General features: G+C 40.8%; 4 long non-coding RNA genes across 24 annotated transcripts; 2 read left to right on the top strand and 2 right to left on the bottom strand.

The window, feature by feature from the left end:
* Positions 1–626: 626 nt before the first annotated feature.
* Positions 627–8,867, bottom strand: LOC135088954 (uncharacterized). 10 transcript variants are annotated; one of them, XR_010261290.1, is made up of 8 exons: positions 8,574–8,846; positions 5,896–5,981; positions 4,683–4,806; positions 3,863–4,104; positions 2,473–2,578; positions 2,080–2,266; positions 1,563–1,722; positions 627–982 (listed from the first exon to the last, which is right to left on the bottom strand). It is a non-coding gene; the product is annotated as an uncharacterized LOC135088954 (long non-coding RNA). The 10 variants fall into 10 exon arrangements; XR_010261281.1 differs by having other exon boundaries at positions 2,080–2,254; XR_010261283.1 differs by having other exon boundaries at positions 2,080–2,254; positions 8,479–8,839.
* Positions 8,724–11,121, top strand: LOC135088966 (uncharacterized). 2 transcript variants are annotated; one of them, XR_010261342.1, is made up of 5 exons: positions 8,724–8,861; positions 9,501–9,689; positions 9,768–9,929; positions 10,076–10,280; positions 10,677–11,121. It is a non-coding gene; the product is annotated as an uncharacterized LOC135088966 (long non-coding RNA). The 2 variants fall into 2 exon arrangements; XR_010261343.1 differs by having other exon boundaries at positions 8,745–8,861; positions 9,505–9,689.
* Positions 11,122–11,881: 760 nt separating this feature from the next.
* LOC135088953 (uncharacterized) lies at positions 11,882–20,105 on the bottom strand. Of its 10 annotated transcripts, none has more exons than XR_010261280.1 (8): positions 19,812–20,084; positions 17,134–17,219; positions 15,931–16,054; positions 15,111–15,352; positions 13,702–13,807; positions 13,313–13,499; positions 12,800–12,959; positions 11,882–12,237 (listed from the first exon to the last, which is right to left on the bottom strand). It is a non-coding gene; the product is annotated as an uncharacterized LOC135088953 (long non-coding RNA). The 10 variants fall into 10 exon arrangements; XR_010261271.1 differs by having other exon boundaries at positions 13,313–13,487; XR_010261273.1 differs by having other exon boundaries at positions 13,313–13,487; positions 19,717–20,077.
* LOC135088963 (uncharacterized) lies at positions 19,962–22,351 on the top strand. 2 transcript variants are annotated; one of them, XR_010261336.1, is made up of 5 exons: positions 19,962–20,099; positions 20,731–20,919; positions 20,998–21,159; positions 21,306–21,510; positions 21,907–22,351. It is a non-coding gene; the product is annotated as an uncharacterized LOC135088963 (long non-coding RNA). The 2 variants fall into 2 exon arrangements; XR_010261337.1 differs by having other exon boundaries at positions 19,983–20,099; positions 20,735–20,919.
* The last annotated feature ends 189 nt before the right edge of the window (positions 22,352–22,540 follow it).

Below are 22,540 nucleotides of genomic sequence, written 5' to 3'. Positions count from 1 at the left end.
AAAATGCCTATAAACAACTGTCCCTGCATTAAAAACCTTTCATCATAAAATTACACACAAGATACTCAACCAGTGCATGAATGTTCAAGCGGTACCATTTGCTCCCTTCTGCACAGCTTGCAGCAACACTTCTGGCGCTGCATAGTGAACAGTGAAGCACGGTGTCTTCGTGCTGCCATCCTTTTCCTTGTCAGGCATCAAATGTGCAAACCCAAAATCCACAATCTTAATAACTGAATCTTCAGAAGAATCCTTGAACAAGAGATTCCGTGAAAAGATGTTTAGACACTAAAAATAATGTAAAAATGCCTATAAACAACTGTCCCTGCATTAAAAACCTTTCATCATAAAATTACACACAAGATACTCAACCAGTGCATGAATGTTCAAGTGGTACCATTTGCTCCCTTCTGCACAGCTTGCAGCAACACTTCTGGCGCTGCATAGTGAACAGTGAAGCACGGTGTCTTCGTGCTGCCATCCTTTTCCTTGTCAGGCATCAAATGTGCAAACCCAAAATCCACAATCTTAATAACTGAATCTTCAGAAGAATCCTTGAACAAGAGATTCCGTGAAAAGATGTTTAGATTAGAATGGCCTCGGAGAAGGATAATATCTGAATGGAATAAATTCATACTTTTTATTATAAAGGCCATACAAATGATGGAGATCAATAATATTCCATGCAATAAATTCTTTAAAATAAGCAGATGGAAAATCAATGCAAAAAAACTTCCTTTTTTTACCTTTCCTTTCTTTTCTTTTCTGTCTATCCTCAACACCAACCCTTTTCACCCCTGTCTGGCTTTAGGTCTCCGTGAACACTGATGCTTTTCCTGTGCACGTAGTGAACTGCTGACACCAGGTTCCTCACGACGACCGAAGCCCGAGGCGAGCCTCTGTGAACCTCTCGTGTTTCCTGATCCTCTGAGGCAGCCAGCTCTCCACCTCCAAGGAGCTGCATCACAATGTAGGTGTGTGCCTGTGAAACCAACATGAATTAGATACAGGCATACAATGATTAAATGCAAGGAAAAGAAAATAATATGATCTTAAACTAATTGTTACTTAAACTGTTACTGATAAATCCTGTTGTTTTATATTGTAATTCTACACAGTAAAAATATAGATTTGAAAATATACTTTGTAAAACTCAGTAACTTCCACTACAGCCCATTAAACTAGAACCATGAAAACATCCTTGAAAACCCCAGTAACTTGCACTACAGCCTGTTAGACTAGAACCATGAAAACACCCTTGAAAATCCTAGTAACTTCCACTACACCCTGTTAAACAAAAACCATGAAAACACCCTTGAAAACCCCAGTAACTTCCACTACACCCTGTTAAACAAGAACCATGAAAAACACCCTTGAAAACCTCAGTAACTTCCACTACACCCTGTTAAACTCGAACCATGAAAACACCCTTGAAAACACACACACAGGCAACCCTTTCCCGGCCACACACACACACAAACCCTCTCCAACACACACACACACACACACACACACACACACACACACACACACACACACACAAACCCCAGAACACACCATACCTAATTGGCAGTTGCTTTTTCAGTTCCAGTCTTAACACTTCGCATAAACCCTCTCTGTGTAACTGCCATGACCAGGCCCAGGAAGGAAAACTTGCGGTCCTGCGCCAACGAGTCGTAACTATGCTTGTGGTGGGTCGCGAAGATCAGCGTTAACTCCAGGCTGGAATACAGGAACAGGTAGAGGAAGTAAACTCGGCTAAATTGTATTAATTTCATGCGTTCTACAGAGAGAGAGAAAGACAGATGTTTATGAATGAAGGGAGAGGAGGAGGAGGAGGAACGGGAGGTAGTGTGTGTGTGTGTGTGTGTGTGTGTGTGTGTGTATGAATGAAGGGAGAGGAGGAGGAGGAGGAACAGGAGGTGGTAATAATAATAATAATAATAATAATAATAAACGGTTTATTATTTAGGCAGTTGACAAACTGAAAATGTACATAGGGGATGGGGAAAAACTTAACATTAATCCTAAAGGTAAGTCTAATCTAGGAGGGAAATAATATTGATTGATGGCTCGCACCATGGTGGGAATCGCACTGAGTCTGTACCGGTCCGTGCGCGGCGCCTTCAGGGGCGTTATTCTGTTGTGGTGTCTGGTGGCACGGACCGGGCGAGGCGCATCGGGCGGCAGCATGTTTCTGAGACGCGGATGATGCAGTAGTCCCCTTCCAAACTTCTCCAGAGCCTCTCGGTGCCTGGTGGATATTCTGGACAGACTCAGGGTGTGTGTGTGTGTGTGTGTGTGTGTGTGTGTGTGTGTTTGTGTTTCAGGAGTAAACATAAGGGAATATTTGCTAGTACACACACACACACACACACACACACACACACACACACACACACACACACACACACAATACTACAAACACGAACAAACACACAATACTGAACATACAAACACACACACACACACCTTCTCTGCCCAGGCCCTTGACACAGCTGACGGAGAACAGAGCCCTAGGATTGATCACCTCCCAAGCCTCGGTCAAACTGGCACCGATGTCCCTCCTCCTTCTGCCCTGCAGTGGAAGAACAAGACACAAATCTGACTCACACACGACGAGACAACAGCGAACGTAAACAAACAGTGTTGCCAACTCAGGGAAAGGGAGTTTTACTGTACAAGGGATAAAATACAAGTGAATCACCATGGAAACACCCTTTGAAAACCCACAGTAACTTCCACTACAGCCTTGATAACACTACTTACCCTAGATCACCCCCAAACACCCCTATATAACCCTGAAACACCACCAAGACACCATTAAACACCCCAAAACAAACTATTTACCTCAAAACACTTGCAAAACACTCCCAAAACAAAATTAAACACCCCAAAACACACTATTTACCTCAAAACACTTGCAAAACACTCTCAAAACACCATTAAACACCCCAAAACACACTATTTACCTCAAAAACTTGCAAAACACTCCAAAAACACCATTAAACATCCAAAAACAGACAATTTACCTCAAAACACTTGAAAAAACACCCCCAAAACACCTCCAAAACCCCAATAATACCCAAAAAAAGACAATTTACCTCAAAACACTTGAAAAAACACCTCCAAAACCCCAATAATACCCAAAAAAGACAATTTACCTCAAAACACTTGCAAAATCACCCCCAAAACATCTCCAAAACCCAAAAAATACCCAAAAAAGACAATTTACCTCAAAACACATGCAAAAACACCCCCAAAACACCTCCAAAACCCCAATAATACCCAAAAAACAGACAAAAACAGACAAATATACCCAAAAACAGACAATTTACCTCAAAACACTTGAAAAAACACCCCAAAACACCTCCAAAACACCCCAAAATATCTCAAAACATTCCTAAACACACAAACAGGAGTGTAATGAATTAATAAGTGAAAGAAAGCAAGAGAATGTAAACAAACAGATGATAATGAAAAGAAAAGTGATTTAAATGAGATTGTTAAGATGTTTTGATGGTTTATGGTAAGGAAAATGAGAGAAAGGGTTTGTAATGATGACAGAAAGGAAGGAATAAGAGGAAAAAGTAAAGAAATGAGGAAAGGAAAGAGAAAATGATGCTTTACTCACAATGCACCTCTCTTTAACAACATTCAGAGACACAAGGAAATACAAACAAATTACAAAATAAGCAAAGAAAGAAAAAATGAAAGGAAAAAAAAAATAAGCAAAAATTATACAAAAACAAAAAAAATATACATAATAAAAAAAATAAATGAGACACACACACACACACACACACGCACACACACACACACACACACACACACACACAAACACACACACACACACACACACCTCAGGCAGCGATTCCTGGAAGAAGACAGCAAAGAATATTATGTTAGCCACAGTGAGAGTGCGTGCGTAGACAGCCGAGGCCGCGAATAAGTCACACAGGAGAGCTGAGAGGAATACAAGCCGCTGGTGTTGTGCTTGGAGTAACAGTCGAGGAGAGCAGAAGACACGGGCAGCACCACCTTCAAGCCTAGCAGGTCCAGGATCAGACTGCCGAATAACACCTTGCTTGTCCGTGCGTTCCTCTGTGGGTGTTAGGTTAGGTTAGGTTACGTTAGGTTAAGTGAGGTTAGGTTATGTTAGGTTAAGTGAGGTTAGGTTAAGTGAGGTTAGGTTAGGTTAAGTTACGTTAGGTTAGGTTAAGTGAGGTTAAGTGAGGTTACGTTAAGTTAAGTTAGGTTAGGTTAGGTTAAAATAGGTTAGGTTAAAAGAGGTTAGGTTAAGTTAGGTTAGGTTAGGTTAAGTTAAGTTAGGTTAAGTTATGTTAGGTTAAAAGAGGTTAGGCTAAGTTATGTTACGTTAAGTTAGCTTATGTTAGGTTAGGTTAGGTTAAGTGAGGTCTTTTTTATCTTTTATTTTTTCTCAGTATTTTTTTCTTATTGTACTTAGTTCCCTTTGACCAGTGTCCCTCCTATATATACAAAAAATAAAACAAAATAAATAAATAAATAAATAAAGTAAAACAAGAACATTTTTACGACTTTAAATCATTTTCCCGACACACTTGTGCATGGAGGCAGTGTTGCACGAGTGTTGAGTGACAAATATTGCATCTCAGCTTAGCAACACACACCAACACACACCAACACAACACCCTGCTCACCTTCTCCTTGATGTCCGCAGCCTGTACTGCCCCTCTGTCCCTGCCGTCCACCTCACCACCACTGCCGCCGCCACCGCCATCGCTGCCGCCAACTTGCTTGCCGGATCAGAGGGTTGCCGTTGCTCTGAAAGTTACATTAGGTTTGGTTAAGTGGGGCCGTGGGAAGAGGATGTAGGTTAGGTTAGGTTTGGTTAGGCTAGGTTATGTTAGGTTTGGATAGGTTTCTTTAGGTTAGGTTAGGTTAGGTTAGGTTAGGTTAGGTAAGGCTTGGCTAGGTTAGGCTTGCTTAGGTAAGGTTTGGCTAGGTTAGGTTAGGTTAGGTTAGGTTAGGTTAGGTAAGGCTTGGCTAGGTTAGGCTTGCTTAGGTAAGGTTTGGCTAGGTTAGGTTAGGTTAGGTAAGGCTTGGCTAGGTTAGGCTTGCTTAGGTAAGGTTTGGCTAGGTTAGAATTGCTTAGGTTAGGTTAGGTAAAGTTTGGTTAGGCCAGCTTGGGATTAAGACACGAGATAGCCAGTCTTTGGGAGGAGGAAGCACCAGACACAAGTTAGGGTAGGCTTCTTTGGGTTAGGCTTGGTTTGATTAGGGTCAGCTGAGGAGTGTGAAGCTCCACCACGTTAGGTTAAATTTGAGGTAATATTTTAGTCATTTTCTCTCTCACCACCAAAATTTTCCCACTGTGTAAACTTTGTTAATATTTTTTATCTGAAGGCTACAAAACACATCACTCGCTTTCCATCCCAGACCCCTAAACACCACCCCTTTCTTCCTTCCTTAGCATCAGCCAGCCAGCCTCTTTGGACTTAAATGAAGGAAACTTTTAAACACGTAGATATAATATAACATTTTCTTCTTCACACACACACACACACACACACACACACACACACACACACACACACACACTGCTTCCGTGACGTGGGAGAGTGAGGAAGAGCGAGAAAGAGTTTTATCACCAGCTAGAAGGAAATTACCGCTTTGTTTACATCTGACAAGAGAAAACGCGGCTGTCACTTCTGTCAACGGGTAACTAATACAAAGCTGAGAGAGAGAGAGAGAGAGAGAGAGAGAGAGAGAGAGAGAGAGAGAGAGAGAGAGAGAGAGAGAGAGAGAGAGAGAGAGAGAGAGAGAGAGAGATTGTCATATAACCATTTTATACTCAAGATAATAAAAGACAGCAAGCGTTTAATTATTAATTTTCCAACTTTCTTCGCTTGCCTAAACTTTCTTCCACACTGCTGGTGGTGATGGTGGTGGTGGTGGTGGTCTTCCTGCTTCCCTATTTCGTCCCTCTACATTTGTATCTTAAAAGAAAAAAAGATCGTATTACTGAATCAACACCAATGAACACTTAACCTTACCTAACCTAAAGTGTACCTCTGTTTTTACCCTCTACCCATCACTACAACCTCCAGTACCTTCCCCTGCTAGGACTCCAACACCACAACACCTCGTACAGACCCAGACATCCCACACACGTGCATCTAGAAGCTTCATACATCACAACACACGCTATAACACCCCTGACACGCTTCTACTATCACAGTCCCCCCTTAAACACTCCAGAACCTTTTATTTTACCTCCAGCACACCACTTCTACCCTCAAAGACCCAGTACTTATCTGCAACATGCCTATAACATAGCCAAAACACCTCAAAAGCAACTCCAACCACACTAAAACACCTTAAAACACCTTAAACACTCTTAAACGCACAAAAAACACCCTAAACACATCGAAAGTGCACCAAAATATCCCCAAACACACTTAAAATACTCCAAAACTCACCCAAATGGACTTAAAACGCATCCAAAACACACCGTACCTACCCAAAAAACACTCAAACTCATCCACAACATCCCAAAACACACTTAAAACATCGCAAAACACTGAAAACGGCCCAAAACACACTTAAAACACCCCAAAACACCCAGACTGACATAAAATACCCACAAACGCACCCAAAATTCCCCGGTATCCACACAAAACACACCTAAACTCGTCCATAACATCCTAAAATACACTTGAAACATCACAAAACATTGAAAACAGTCCAAAACACACTTAAAGCACTCCTAAACAAGCCTAAGACACCCCAAAACACACCAGGAACGCTAAATATTGACTCAAACATCACCAAATCCCTAAAACACACACTTCAACACCCTTTCAACACCTCCAGACACACTGCAACACTCCCTAAACACCTCCAGACACACTCCAACACCTCTTAAACACACCAAATACACTGGAAGCACTGTCAGGGAAGACAAATACTACCAAGACAGACAGGGCAGCAGGGAAAATTAAGCTAAATATTGTTTTCTTAGCATTTTTCTGTTTTACCACCTCCTCTATTCCTTCTCCCTTCATCTTCCTCCTCTATTTCTCTTATTTTCTTACTCATTCTAGTCTTATCTACACGTCTGAGTCTAGAAAGACATGGAAACACCAGGAAAACACTGCAAAATACGATAAATATTACCGAGGAGACAGCGGAGCCGATCAAGGTCCCTGGTCCATGATGGCGGCCGTGACGTCACGGCAATTTTACGTACCGTAACGGATTTCATTTCGAAATTGACCCCTCGAAAAAATGGAGCTAGGCTGGAATGCCTTATATATTCTGACTTGATAAATACTTAAACAAATATCCACAATATTAAAACAGCTCTAGCCTGAGTAGTATTTAAAAAATATCCAAATTAAATATGGAAAAAGTGTTGAAATATTCGGCACAATTTAAATCATTGAAAAGTCCACAACATTTGAATTTTTAGGAACGTAAAAAATTTTAAAAAATCTGAACTATCATCTTACACCATCAAAAGTGACCTGGAACAAGAAGTAAACAAATAAAACCGAAATTGTGTAAAAACCAAGTGTTGAACCTAAATACGATTAAAAACCACTGAAAAGTCCACCTATTTTGACTCAACAACAAGATAAAACACTTTAAAACATACAAACAATTTTTTCAAGCAATGAAAAGTTAGTTACAAGCTCAAATAGAGAGACAATAACACAAAAAGTGTTGTAATAACAACTTTTAACAGGACCATAAACCATTTTTAAAGTCCACTTATTTCTCTCAACAGGAACCAAAAAACATTTTAAAAATCATAAGCAATTTTTAGAAATACAAAAGACGTAGTTAGAACGTGAAATAAAAAATCAAGTTTGTCAAAATACTGCTAAAAAAACACCCCGCATTTTCGGCAAGCAACACAAAATTGAACACAACTCAACACAAGCCACGAAAATACTTCTAAAGCAAATAATTATTTTTATAAACCATAAAAAACATGCTATACCAGCAGAATAAAGAAGTTAAGAAAAAAATAAAAAAATATTGGAACCCACAGGTTGAAGCAGGTTGGCAGAGGTAGCCAGGCATCATGGCGGCCCTTGTCAGTGGAGAGAACGGCCGCTATTTTGCCTGTTATTCTTCCATCGTAACTAAATGAGGCAATGGCAGATATATCTAGCTAGCGGATATGAAAGCCTAGTTATGTGGCTCCACTTAGTGACGTGTTAGGCTTACAATAAGTGAGAAATGAAGCAGATATTGGCGGACAAATGGGGAAGGCTGCCTCCACCTCGGCTGATAACATTAGTTAAGTGTATTTTTTTGACGTCTTTATAATTCCTGTCATGGTTAATTAGTAAGAGTTTTGTGGTGGAGGCTTGGAGCGCTTGTGGCACCGTGGAATGCTGAGTCACATCAATATATTCTTAACGAGGTGCAAAAACATGAAATACGAGGCTTAACAATAAATAAACAGTAAGATTAACCACTGACCTGACAGCCCTGTGTTGTTGTGGGTGACACGTACCGCCTATTACATCAGACTGTGCAAATTACCTGGCTGGACAAGTGGTGGGCGAGTTTCTTACCAATATTAGCCTTGGTGGCCCTGTAGGCACCTCCCGGCAGGCACCAAGCTTGAACCAGCACATCCAGGAAGCCACGCCCCTGTCACTGTCTTGTTCTGCGAAAATACATTAAATAACGCAGCAGTTTATGGCACCCTTGGAACAGAGTGCCTTGCTGTTGACGTCCGGTGCTGTGTCGTCCCACATTAAATAAAGCAGCAGTTTATGGCACCCTTTGAACACAATGCCTTTCCGTCTGGCGTGTCTGGCGTCTGGTACTGTGTCATCCCTCCCAGCCTGCTCCGCACAGTACGCACCCAAACACTTTTAGCTTTCAATAACAAGCACCAACTTCTTTTATATTGTACTAAACTAATAGAAAATTAAATATAAAGAATTATAAGCGTGTAAAAATAAATCTCAGGCCATTATAACTGTAATTGTCAAAGTATCTAGACGTTACTGATTGAAGCGCTAAATTCAAACTGGTCCTGGCGGGGCTTACGCTGCAATGTCTCGTCCCTTGTGTGGCGTAATGTGAAATCATTGAAAAACTTGTGTGAATTGAAGGCTTGGCTTAATACTGTGTTATATCTCAGCTTATCATTATTAAGTATTTACCATTTGACGTTAAAAAACAACAATACTTCACAGAGATATCCAAGTATAACAGAGGCTTCCATACTGTAGCTAATGATCAACAGAGAATTACCAGCCTTTCTCTGTGTGTCAAGGAGAGCCCTTAGGGAAACGTTCGTGTGCGTGTGTGTGTGTGTGTGGTATGGAAAGATATAATTGCTTAAGTACAGCCTCTCTCTCTCTCTCTCTCTCTCTCTCTCTCTCTCTCTCTCTCTACGTATTTTGCCTGTCTGCCCTCGTGTGTGTGTGTGTGTGTGTGTGTGTGTGTATCTCATTTATTTATTTAAGTTATTTTTCTTCTTCACGCAGATAGTAATTGACGAACACAACACACCACGTGGAGAGAAGCAAGGTGTGGAGTACCCAAGCCTCTCACAGTCCATGCTAGTAGACTCACCCTGCATGTGGAGATCTCCCAAAATGCACGGAGGTTATTCCAGAGCTGCAGGACAGAGTACTTGAGGCCATTGGTGAACAGAAAGCTGAGGTTGAACAAAGGTAGAGTAAAGATTACACTGACATTTGGGACATTGACATTGTTTGTTACCAGTATTATATTGATTCCTTTTATTTCAGCCAAGAATTGATAGCTGCCCAAGGTGTAAGCAAGATTCACAATGATGAGGTCATTGTGACGTGTGCAATGTGTCCACTGGTCTTGGCCTTCCTGACCAAGGCAGCCACACAAAGGAAATTCCACGTTATTGTTGCCGAACGTGCCCCTAAATATGATGCAAGGTGTTTTATGCGTCTCTTTCACGTCATCGTGTCTGATGTGCACAATACATAACACAGGGACTGCCACATGTAGGGGTGATGGCTTCTTGCAGCTTCCTTTATTTTATTATGTTCTTATGTTCTCAATACATCTTTTACTTGTGCAGGGTCACCCAGTGGCAAAAGCTTTATGTACTGCTGGAATTGAGACAACATTAATTCAAGACTCTGCAGTGTTCCCCATCATGTCACGTGTCAACAAGGTCATCAAAGGTCATCGTTGGCACCGAGACGGTGGTGACCAACGGAGGCATTGAGACCTTTGTTGGTGCAGCCTCTCTTGCCTCACCACCAAAGTTTTATTCTGTTTCAGTAAGTTTTATTTGTTAGTCATTATCCTGATACCTCTTTCAGTGGGGCAGTATTTGAAACATATTTACTGTTGCAAATTGAACAGGGAAGGTATCACAAAAGTACATACCATTTTATTCTCACAGAAATTCTTGATTCCAGTTTTTGATACATTCCTTTTCCACATGTTTATTTCGTGTAGGTGGATATACATTCCTCGTGTTGAGTGTTGGATGGTCCTTTCTCAAACCTCAACCTGTTGTTGTCTCATGTGGAGCTAGATACTATCAGATCAGTACCATCAGATCAGTCGGCGGTCCCGTTGATGCCGGATAAGAGGGATTTTACTGTACCCTGTTTATCTTGCACTTAGCTTTAAATAATGGCTGCTGACCATTTAAATCTCTTTTATTTCAGTCGAGGTACTGCACCATCCTACGTGTACCGGCAGCTTAGCAAACTGTACCGTCCCACTTCTTGTGATCTCTAAGGTAACAGCTTTAATCCTTGCAAATAAGGAATAAGAGAAAAGAGACACACCTGCCATTTGTACTGTTATGCTGTAGTGTTCTGTCATTTTTTTCCTCTTTTATCCTAGAACCATTTTTGGTCATTCATGTTTCTAAAAATTATTATACAAAAATGTTGAGCTTAATATGTTTGGTGTAGTTTTTTGTAACATGTGTTATTATTGTTAATGTGTGTGGTTCCCCTCAGGAAGAATGTTGCAGTATTAGCAGTAATGTTACAGCCAATGGAAGTGTCTGTATTGTGCTTTGGTGGGAGGTTAATTTGATGTATTTTTAGAGTTGTGCAGGATATTATAGCAAGCCCTCAAAATAAAGAAAATAACTATAGAAAACACTCCTTGTATTGAAAACACCACTGCAGAGAAATCTCTAATGAAACAGGAAACCCTACATTCAGTACTGTGTGGTTGTTGCAGTAACACTGAGCTAAATGCCTTTTGGATGGTTGTACACTAAAAATAATGTAAAAATGCCTATAAACAACTGTCCCTGCATTAAAAACCTTTCATCATAAAATTACACACAAGATACTCAACCAGTGCATGAATGTTCAAGCGGTACCATTTGCTCCCTTCTGCACAGCTTGCAGCAACACTTCTGGCGCTGCATAGTGAACAGTGAAGCACGGTGTCTTCGTGCTGCCATCCTTTTCCTTGTCAGGCATCAAATGTGCAAACCCAAAATCCACAATCTTAATAACTGAATCTTCAGAAGAATCCTTGAACAAGAGATTCCGTGAAAAGATGTTTAGACACTAAAAATAATGTAAAAATGCCTATAAACAACTGTCCCTGCATTAAAAACCTTTCATCATAAAATTACACACAAGATACTCAACCAGTGCATGAATGTTCAAGTGGTACCATTTGCTCCCTTCTGCACAGCTTGCAGCAACACTTCTGGCGCTGCATAGTGAACAGTGAAGCACGGTGTCTTCGTGCTGCCATCCTTTTCCTTGTCAGGCATCAAATGTGCAAACCCAAAATCCACAATCTTAATAACTGAATCTTCAGAAGAATCCTTGAACAAGAGATTCCGTGAAAAGATGTTTAGATTAGAATGGCCTCGGAGAAGGATAATATCTGAATGGAATAAATTCATACTTTTTATTATAAAGGCCATACAAATGATGGAGATCAATAATATTCCATGCAATAAATTCTTTAAAATAAGCAGATGGAAAATCAATGCAAAAAAACTTCCTTTTTTTACCTTTCCTTTCTTTTCTTTTCTGTCTATCCTCAACACCAACCCTTTTCACCCCTGTCTGGCTTTAGGTCTCCGTGAACACTGATGCTTTTCCTGTGCACGTAGTGAACTGCTGACACCAGGTTCCTCACGACGACCGAAGCCCGAGGCGAGCCTCTGTGAACCTCTCGTGTTTCCTGATCCTCTGAGGCAGCCAGCTCTCCACCTCCAAGGAGCTGCATCACAATGTAGGTGTGTGCCTGTGAAACCAACATGAATTAGATACAGGCATACAATGATTAAATGCAAGGAAAAGAAAATAATATGATCTTAAACTAATTGTTACTTAAACTGTTACTGATAAATCCTGTTGTTTTATATTGTAATTCTACACAGTAAAAATATAGATTTGAAAATATACTTTGTAAAACTCAGTAACTTCCACTACAGCCCATTAAACTAGAACCATGAAAACATCCTTGAAAACCCCAGTAACTTGCACTACAGCCTGTTAGACTAGAACCATGAAAACACCCTTGAAAATCCTAGTAACTTCCACTACACCCTGTTAAACAAAAACCATGAAAACACCCTTGAAAACCCCAGTAACTTCCACTACACCCTGTTAAACAAGAACCATGAAAAACACCCTTGAAAACCTCAGTAACTTCCACTACACCCTGTTAAACTCGAACCATGAAAACACCCTTGAAAACACACACACAGGCAACCCTTTCCCGGCCACACACACACACAAACCCTCTCCAACACACACACACACACACACACACACACACACACAAACCCCAGAACACACCATACCTAATTGGCAGTTGCTTTTTCAGTTCCAGTCTTAACACTTCGCATAAACCCTCTCTGTGTAACTGCCATGACCAGGCCCAGGAAGGAAAACTTGCGGTCCTGCGCCAACGAGTCGTAACTATGCTTGTGGTGGGTCGCGAAGATCAGCGTTAACTCCAGGCTGGAATACAGGAACAGGTAGAGGAAGTAAACTCGGCTAAATTGTATTAATTTCATGCGTTCTACAGAGAGAGAGAAAGACAGATGTTTATGAATGAAGGGAGAGGAGGAGGAGGAGGAACGGGAGGTAGTGTGTGTGTGTGTGTGTGTGTGTGTGTGTATGAATGAAGGGAGAGGAGGAGGAGGAGGAACAGGAGGTGGTAATAATAATAATAATAATAATAATAATAAACGGTTTATTATTTAGGCAGTTGACAAACTGAAAATGTACATAGGGGATGGGGAAAAACTTAACATTAATCCTAAAGGTAAGTCTAATCTAGGAGGGAAATAATATTGATTGATGGCTCGCACCATGGTGGGAATCGCACTGAGTCTGTACCGGTCCGTGCGCGGCGCCTTCAGGGGCGTTATTCTGTTGTGGTGTCTGGTGGCACGGACCGGGCGAGGCGCATCGGGCGGCAGCATGTTTCTGAGACGCGGATGATGCAGTAGTCCCCTTCCAAACTTCTCCAGAGCCTCTCGGTGCCTGGTGGATATTCTGGACAGACTCAGGGTGTGTGTGTGTGTGTGTGTGTGTGTGTGTGTGTGTGTGTGTGTGTGTGTGTGTGTTTGTGTTTCAGGAGTAAACATAAGGGAATATTTGCTAGTACACACACACACACACACACACACACACACACACAATACTACAAACACGAACAAACACACAATACTGAACATACAAACACACACACACACACCTTCTCTGCCCAGGCCCTTGACACAGCTGACGGAGAACAGAGCCCTAGGATTGATCACCTCCCAAGCCTCGGTCAAACTGGCACCGATGTCCCTCCTCCTTCTGCCCTGCAGTGGAAGAACAAGACACAAATCTGACTCACACACGACGAGACAACAGCGAACGTAAACAAACAGTGTTGCCAACTCAGGGAAAGGGAGTTTTACTGTACAAGGGATAAAATACAAGTGAATCACCATGGAAACACCCTTTGAAAACCCACAGTAACTTCCACTACAGCCTTGATAACACTACTTACCCTAGATCACCCCCAAACACCCCTATATAACCCTGAAACACCACCAAGACACCATTAAACACCCCAAAACAAACTATTTACCTCAAAACACTTGCAAAACACTCCCAAAACAAAATTAAACACCCCAAAACACACTATTTACCTCAAAACACTTGCAAAACACTCTCAAAACACCATTAAACACCCCAAAACACACTATTTACCTCAAAAACTTGCAAAACACTCCAAAAACACCATTAAACATCCAAAAACAGACAATTTACCTCAAAACACTTGAAAAAAACACCCCCAAAACACCTCCAAAACCCCAATAATACCCAAAAAAAGACAATTTACCTCAAAACACTTGAAAAAACACCTCCAAAACCCCAATAATACCCAAAAAAGACAATTTACCTCAAAACACTTGCAAAATCACCCCCAAAACATCTCCAAAACCCAAAAAATACCCAAAAAAGACAATTTACCTCAAAACACATGCAAAAACACCCCCAAAACACCTCCAAAACCCCAATAATACCCAAAAAACAGACAAAAACAGACAAATATACCCAAAAACAGACAATTTACCTCAAAACACTTGAAAAAACACCCCAAAACACCTCCAAAACACCCCAAAATATCTCAAAACATTCCTAAACACACAAACAGGAGTGTAATGAATTAATAAGTGAAAGAAAGCAAGAGAATGTAAACAAACAGATGATAATGAAAAGAAAAGTGATTTAAATGAGATTGTTAAGATGTTTTGATGGTTTATGGTAAGGAAAATGAGAGAAAGGGTTTGTAATGATGACAGAAAGGAAGGAATAAGAGGAAAAAGTAAAGAAATGAGGAAAGGAAAGAGAAAATGATGCTTTACTCACAATGCACCTCTCTTTAACAACATTCAGAGACACAAGGAAATACAAACAAATTACAAAATAAGCAAAGAAAGAAAAAATGAAAGGAAAAAAAAAATAAGCAAAAATTATACAAAAACAAAAAAAATATACATAATAAAAAAAATAAATGAGACACACACACACACACACACACACACACACACACACACACACACACACACACACACACACACACACACACACACAAACACACACACACACACACACCTCAGGCAGCGATTCCTGGAAGAAGACAGCAAAGAATATTATGTTAGCCACAGTGAGAGTGCGTGCGTAGACAGCCGAGGCCGCGAATAAGTCACACAGGAGAGCTGAGAGGAATACAAGCCGCTGGTGTTGTGCTTGGAGTAACAGTCGAGGAGAGCAGAAGACACGGGCAGCACCACCTTCAAGCCTAGCAGGTCCAGGATCAGACTGCCGAATAACACCTTGCTTGTCCGTGCGTTCCTCTGTGGGTGTTAGGTTAGGTTAGGTTACGTTAGGTTAAGTGAGGTTAGGTTATGTTAGGTTAAGTGAGGTTAGGTTAAGTGAGGTTAGGTTAGGTTAAGTTACGTTAGGTTAGGTTAAGTGAGGTTAAGTGAGGTTACGTTAAGTTAAGTTAGGTTAGGTTAGGTTAAAATAGGTTAGGTTAAAAGAGGTTAGGTTAAGTTAGGTTAGGTTAGGTTAAGTTAAGTTAGGTTAAGTTATGTTAGGTTAAAAGAGGTTAGGCTAAGTTATGTTACGTTAAGTTAGCTTATGTTAGGTTAGGTTAGGTTAAGTGAGGTCTTTTTTATCTTTTATTTTTTCTCAGTATTTTTTTCTTATTGTACTTAGTTCCCTTTGACCAGTGTCCCTCCTATATATACAAAAAATAAAACAAAATAAATAAATAAATAAATAAAGTAAAACAAGAACATTTTTACGACTTTAAATCATTTTCCCGACACACTTGTGCATGGAGGCAGTGTTGCACGAGTGTTGAGTGACAAATATTGCATCTCAGCTTAGCAACACACACCAACACACACCAACACAACACCCTGCTCACCTTCTCCTTGATGTCCGCAGCCTGTACTGCCCCTCTGTCCCTGCCGTCCACCTCACCACCACTGCCGCCGCCACCGCCATCGCTGCCGCCAACTTGCTTGCCGGATCAGAGGGTTGCCGTTGCTCTGAAAGTTACATTAGGTTTGGTTAAGTGGGGCCGTGGGAAGAGGATGTAGGTTAGGTTAGGTTTGGTTAGGCTAGGTTATGTTAGGTTTGGATAGGTTTCTTTAGGTTAGGTTAGGTTAGGTTAGGTTAGGTTAGGTAAGGCTTGGCTAGGTTAGGCTTGCTTAGGTAAGGTTTGGCTAGGTTAGGTTAGGTTAGGTTAGGTTAGGTTAGGTAAGGCTTGGCTAGGTTAGGCTTGCTTAGGTAAGGTTTGGCTAGGTTAGGTTAGGTTAGGTAAGGCTTGGCTAGGTTAGGCTTGCTTAGGTAAGGTTTGGCTAGGTTAGAATTGCTTAGGTTAGGTTAGGTAAAGTTTGGTTAGGCCAGCTTGGGATTAAGACACGAGATAGCCAGTCTTTGGGAGGAGGAAGCACCAGACACAAGTTAGGGTAGGCTTCTTTGGGTTAGGCTTGGTTTGATTAGGGTCAGCTGAGGAGTGTGAAGCTCCACCACGTTAGGTTAAATTTGAGGTAATATTTTAGTCATTTTCTCTCTCACCACCAAAATTTTCCCACTGTGTAAACTTTGTTAATATTTTTTATCTGAAGGCTACAAAACACATCACTCGCTTTCCATCCCAGACCCCTAAACACCACCCCTTTCTTCCTTCCTTAGCATCAGCCAGCCAGCCTCTTTGGACTTAAATGAAGGAAACTTTTAAACACGTAGATATAATATAACATTTTCTTCTTCACACACACACACACACACACACACACACACACACACTGCTTCCGTGACGTGGGAGAGTGAGGAAGAGCGAGAAAGAGTTTTATCACCAGCTAGAAGGAAATTACCGCTTTGTTTACATCTGACAAGAGAAAACGCGGCTGTCACTTCTGTCAACGGGTAACTAATACAAAGCTGAGAGAGAGAGAGAGAGAGAGAGAGAGAGAGAGAGAGAGAGAGAGAGAGAGAGAGAGAGAGAGAGAGAGAGAGAGAGAGAGAGAGAGAGAGAGAGAGATTGTCATATAACCATTTTATACTCAAGATAATAAAAGACAGCAAGCGTTTAATTATTAATTTTCCAACTTTCTTCGCTTGCCTAAACTTTCTTCCACACTGCTGGTGGTGATGGTGGTGGTGGTGGTGGTCTTCCTGCTTCCCTATTTCGTCCCTCTACATTTGTATCTTAAAAGAAAAAAAGATCGTATTACTGAATCAACACCAATGAACACTTAACCTTACCTAACCTAAAGTGTACCTCTGTTTTTACCCTCTACCCATCACTACAACCTCCAGTACCTTCCCCTGCTAGGACTCCAACACCACAACACCTCGTACAGACCCAGACATCCCACACACGTGCATCTAGAAGCTTCATACATCACAACACACGCTATAACACCCCTGACACGCTTCTACTATCACAGTCCCCCCTTAAACACTCCAGAACCTTTTATTTTACCTCCAGCACACCACTTCTACCCTCAAAGACCCAGTACTTATCTGCAACATGCCTATAACATAGCCAAAACACCTCAAAAGCAACTCCAACCACACTAAAACACCTTAAAACACCTTAAACACTCTTAAACGCACAAAAAACACCCTAAACACATCGAAAGTGCACCAAAATATCCCCAAACACACTTAAAATACTCCAAAACTCACCCAAATGGACTTAAAACGCATCCAAAACACACCGTACCTACCCAAAAAACACTCAAACTCATCCACAACATCCCAAAACACACTTAAAACATCGCAAAACACTGAAAACGGCCCAAAACACACTTAAAACACCCCAAAACACCCAGACTGACATAAAATACCCACAAACGCACCCAAAATTCCCCGGTATCCACACAAAACACACCTAAACTCGTCCATAACATCCTAAAATACACTTGAAACATCACAAAACATTGAAAACAGTCCAAAACACACTTAAAGCACTCCTAAACAAGCCTAAGACACCCCAAAACACACCAGGAACGCTAAATATTGACTCAAACATCACCAAATCCCTAAAACACACACTTCAACACCCTTTCAACACCTCCAGACACACTGCAACACTCCCTAAACACCTCCAGACACACTCCAACACCTCTTAAACACACCAAATACACTGGAAGCACTGTCAGGGAAGACAAATACTACCAAGACAGACAGGGCAGCAGGGAAAATTAAGCTAAATATTGTTTTCTTAGCATTTTTCTGTTTTACCACCTCCTCTATTCCTTCTCCCTTCATCTTCCTCCTCTATTTCTCTTATTTTCTTACTCATTCTAGTCTTATCTACACGTCTGAGTCTAGAAAGACATGGAAACACCAGGAAAACACTGCAAAATACGATAAATATTACCGAGGAGACAGCGGAGCCGATCAAGGTCCCTGGTCCATGATGGCGGCCGTGACGTCACGGCAATTTTACGTACCGTAACGGATTTCATTTCGAAATTGACCCCTCGAAAAAATGGAGCTAGGCTGGAATGCCTTATATATTCTGACTTGATAAATACTTAAACAAATATCCACAATATTAAAACAGCTCTAGCCTGAGTAGTATTTAAAAAATATCCAAATTAAATATGGAAAAAGTGTTGAAATATTCGGCACAATTTAAATCATTGAAAAGTCCACAACATTTGAATTTTTAGGAACGTAAAAAATTTTAAAAAATCTGAACTATCATCTTACACCATCAAAAGTGACCTGGAACAAGAAGTAAACAAATAAAACCGAAATTGTGTAAAAACCAAGTGTTGAACCTAAATACGATTAAAAACCACTGAAAAGTCCACCTATTTTGACTCAACAACAAGATAAAACACTTTAAAACATACAAACAATTTTTTCAAGCAATGAAAAGTTAGTTACAAGCTCAAATAGAGAGACAATAACACAAAAAGTGTTGTAATAACAACTTTTAACAGGACCATAAACCATTTTTAAAGTCCACTTATTTCTCTCAACAGGAACCAAAAAACATTTTAAAAATCATAAGCAATTTTTAGAAATACAAAAGACGTAGTTAGAACGTGAAATAAAAAATCAAGTTTGTCAAAATACTGCTAAAAAAACACCCCGCATTTTCGGCAAGCAACACAAAATTGAACACAACTCAACACAAGCCACGAAAATACTTCTAAAGCAAATAATTATTTTTATAAACCATAAAAAACATGCTATACCAGCAGAATAAAGAAGTTAAGAAAAAAATAAAAAAATATTGGAACCCACAGGTTGAAGCAGGTTGGCAGAGGTAGCCAGGCATCATGGCGGCCCTTGTCAGTGGAGAGAACGGCCGCTATTTTGCCTGTTATTCTTCCATCGTAACTAAATGAGGCAATGGCAGATATATCTAGCTAGCGGATATGAAAGCCTAGTTATGTGGCTCCACTTAGTGACGTGTTAGGCTTACAATAAGTGAGAAATGAAGCAGATATTGGCGGACAAATGGGGAAGGCTGCCTCCACCTCGGCTGATAACATTAGTTAAGTGTATTTTTTTGACGTCTTTATAATTCCTGTCATGGTTAATTAGTAAGAGTTTTGTGGTGGAGGCTTGGAGCGCTTGTGGCACCGTGGAATGCTGAGTCACATCAATATATTCTTAACGAGGTGCAAAAACATGAAATACGAGGCTTAACAATAAATAAACAGTAAGATTAACCACTGACCTGACAGCCCTGTGTTGTTGTGGGTGACACGTACCGCCTATTACATCAGACTGTGCAAATTACCTGGCTGGACAAGTGGTGGGCGAGTTTCTTACCAATATTAGCCTTGGTGGCCCTGTAGGCACCTCCCGGCAGGCACCAAGCTTGAACCAGCACATCCAGGAAGCCACGCCCCTGTCACTGTCTTGTTCTGCGAAAATACATTAAATAACGCAGCAGTTTATGGCACCCTTGGAACAGAGTGCCTTGCTGTTGACGTCCGGTGCTGTGTCGTCCCACATTAAATAAAGCAGCAGTTTATGGCACCCTTTGAACACAATGCCTTTCCGTCTGGCGTGTCTGGCGTCTGGTACTGTGTCATCCCTCCCAGCCTGCTCCGCACAGTACGCACCCAAACACTTTTAGCTTTCAATAACAAGCACCAACTTCTTTTATATTGTACTAAACTAATAGAAAATTAAATATAAAGAATTATAAGCGTGTAAAAATAAATCTCAGGCCATTATAACTGTAATTGTCAAAGTATCTAGACGTTACTGATTGAAGCGCTAAATTCAAACTGGTCCTGGCGGGGCTTACGCTGCAATGTCTCGTCCCTTGTGTGGCGTAATGTGAAATCATTGAAAAACTTGTGTGAATTGAAGGCTTGGCTTAATACTGTGTTATATCTCAGCTTATCATTATTAAGTATTTACCATTTGACGTTAAAAAACAACAATACTTCACAGAGATATCCAAGTATAACAGAGGCTTCCATACTGTAGCTAATGATCAACAGAGAATTACCAGCCTTTCTCTGTGTGTCAAGGAGAGCCCTTAGGGAAACGTTCGTGTGCGTGTGTGTGTGTGTGTGTGTGTGGTATGGAAAGATATAATTGCTTAAGTACAGCCTCTCTCTCTCTCTCTCTCTCTCTCTCTCTACGTATTTTGCCTGTCTGCCCTCGTGTGTGTGTGTGTGTGTGTGTGTGTGTGTATCTCATTTATTTATTTAAGTTATTTTTCTTCTTCACGCAGATAGTAATTGACGAACACAACACACCACGTGGAGAGAAGCAAGGTGTGGAGTACCCAAGCCTCTCACAGTCCATGCTAGTAGACTCACCCTGCATGTGGAGATCTCCCAAAATGCACGGAGGTTATTCCAGAGCTGCAGGACAGAGTACTTGAGGCCATTGGTGAACAGAAAGCTGAGGTTGAACAAAGGTAGAGTAAAGATTACACTGACATTTGGGACATTGACATTGTTTGTTACCAGTATTATATTGATTCCTTTTATTTCAGCCAAGAATTGATAGCTGCCCAAGGTGTAAGCAAGATTCACAATGATGAGGTCATTGTGACGTGTGCAATGTGTCCACTGGTCTTGGCCTTCCTGACCAAGGCAGCCACACAAAGGAAATTCCACGTTATTGTTGCCGAACGTGCCCCTAAATATGATGCAAGGTGTTTTATGCGTCTCTTTCACGTCATCGTGTCTGATGTGCACAATACATAACACAGGGACTGCCACATGTAGGGGTGATGGCTTCTTGCAGCTTCCTTTATTTTATTATGTTCTTATGTTCTCAATACATCTTTTACTTGTGCAGGGTCACCCAGTGGCAAAAGCTTTATGTACTGCTGGAATTGAGACAACATTAATTCAAGACTCTGCAGTGTTCCCCATCATGTCACGTGTCAACAAGGTCATCAAAGGTCATCGTTGGCACCGAGACGGTGGTGACCAACGGAGGCATTGAGACCTTTGTTGGTGCAGCCTCTCTTGCCTCACCACCAAAGTTTTATTCTGTTTCAGTAAGTTTTATTTGTTAGTCATTATCCTGATACCTCTTTCAGTGGGGCAGTATTTGAAACATATTTACTGTTGCAAATTGAACAGGGAAGGTATCACAAAAGTACATACCATTTTATTCTCACAGAAATTCTTGATTCCAGTTTTTGATACATTCCTTTTCCACATGTTTATTTCGTGTAGGTGGATATACATTCCTCGTGTTGAGTGTTGGATGGTCCTTTCTCAAACCTCAACCTGTTGTTGTCTCATGTGGAGCTAGATACTATCAGATCAGTACCATCAGATCAGTCGGCGGTCCCGTTGATGCCGGATAAGAGGGATTTTACTGTACCCTGTTTATCTTGCACTTAGCTTTAAATAATGGCTGCTGACCATTTAAATCTCTTTTATTTCAGTCGAGGTACTGCACCATCCTACGTGTACCGGCAGCTTAGCAAACTGTACCGTCCCACTTCTTGTGATCTCTAAGGTAACAGCTTTAATCCTTGCAAATAAGGAATAAGAGAAAAGAGACACACCTGCCATTTGTACTGTTATGCTGTAGTGTTCTGTCATTTTTTTCCTCTTTTATCCTAGAACCATTTTTGGTCATTCATGTTTCTAAAAATTATTATACAAAAATGTTGAGCTTAATATGTTTGGTGTAGTTTTTTGTAACATGTGTTATTATTGTTAATGTGTGTGGTTCCCCTCAGGAAGAATGTTGCAGTATTAGCAGTAATGTTACAGCCAATGGAAGTGTCTGTATTGTGCTTTGGTGGGAGGTTAATTTGATGTATTTTTAGAGTTGTGCAGGATATTATAGCAAGCCCTCAAAATAAAGAAAATAACTATAGAAAACACTCCTTGTATTGAAAACACCACTGCAGAGAAATCTCTAATGAAACAGGAAACCCTACATTCAGTACTGTGTGGTTGTTGCAGTAACACTGAGCTAAATGCCTTTTGGATGGTTGTACACTAAAAATAATGTAAAAATGCCTATAAACAACTGTCCCTGCATTAAAAACCTTTCATCATAAAATTACA

This window comes from Scylla paramamosain, chromosome 32 (assembly GCF_035594125.1).
Source record: "Scylla paramamosain isolate STU-SP2022 chromosome 32, ASM3559412v1, whole genome shotgun sequence".
NCBI classification, from domain to species: domain Eukaryota; kingdom Metazoa; phylum Arthropoda; class Malacostraca; order Decapoda; family Portunidae; genus Scylla; species Scylla paramamosain.
This window is presented reverse-complemented; position numbering and strand designations above follow the sequence as displayed.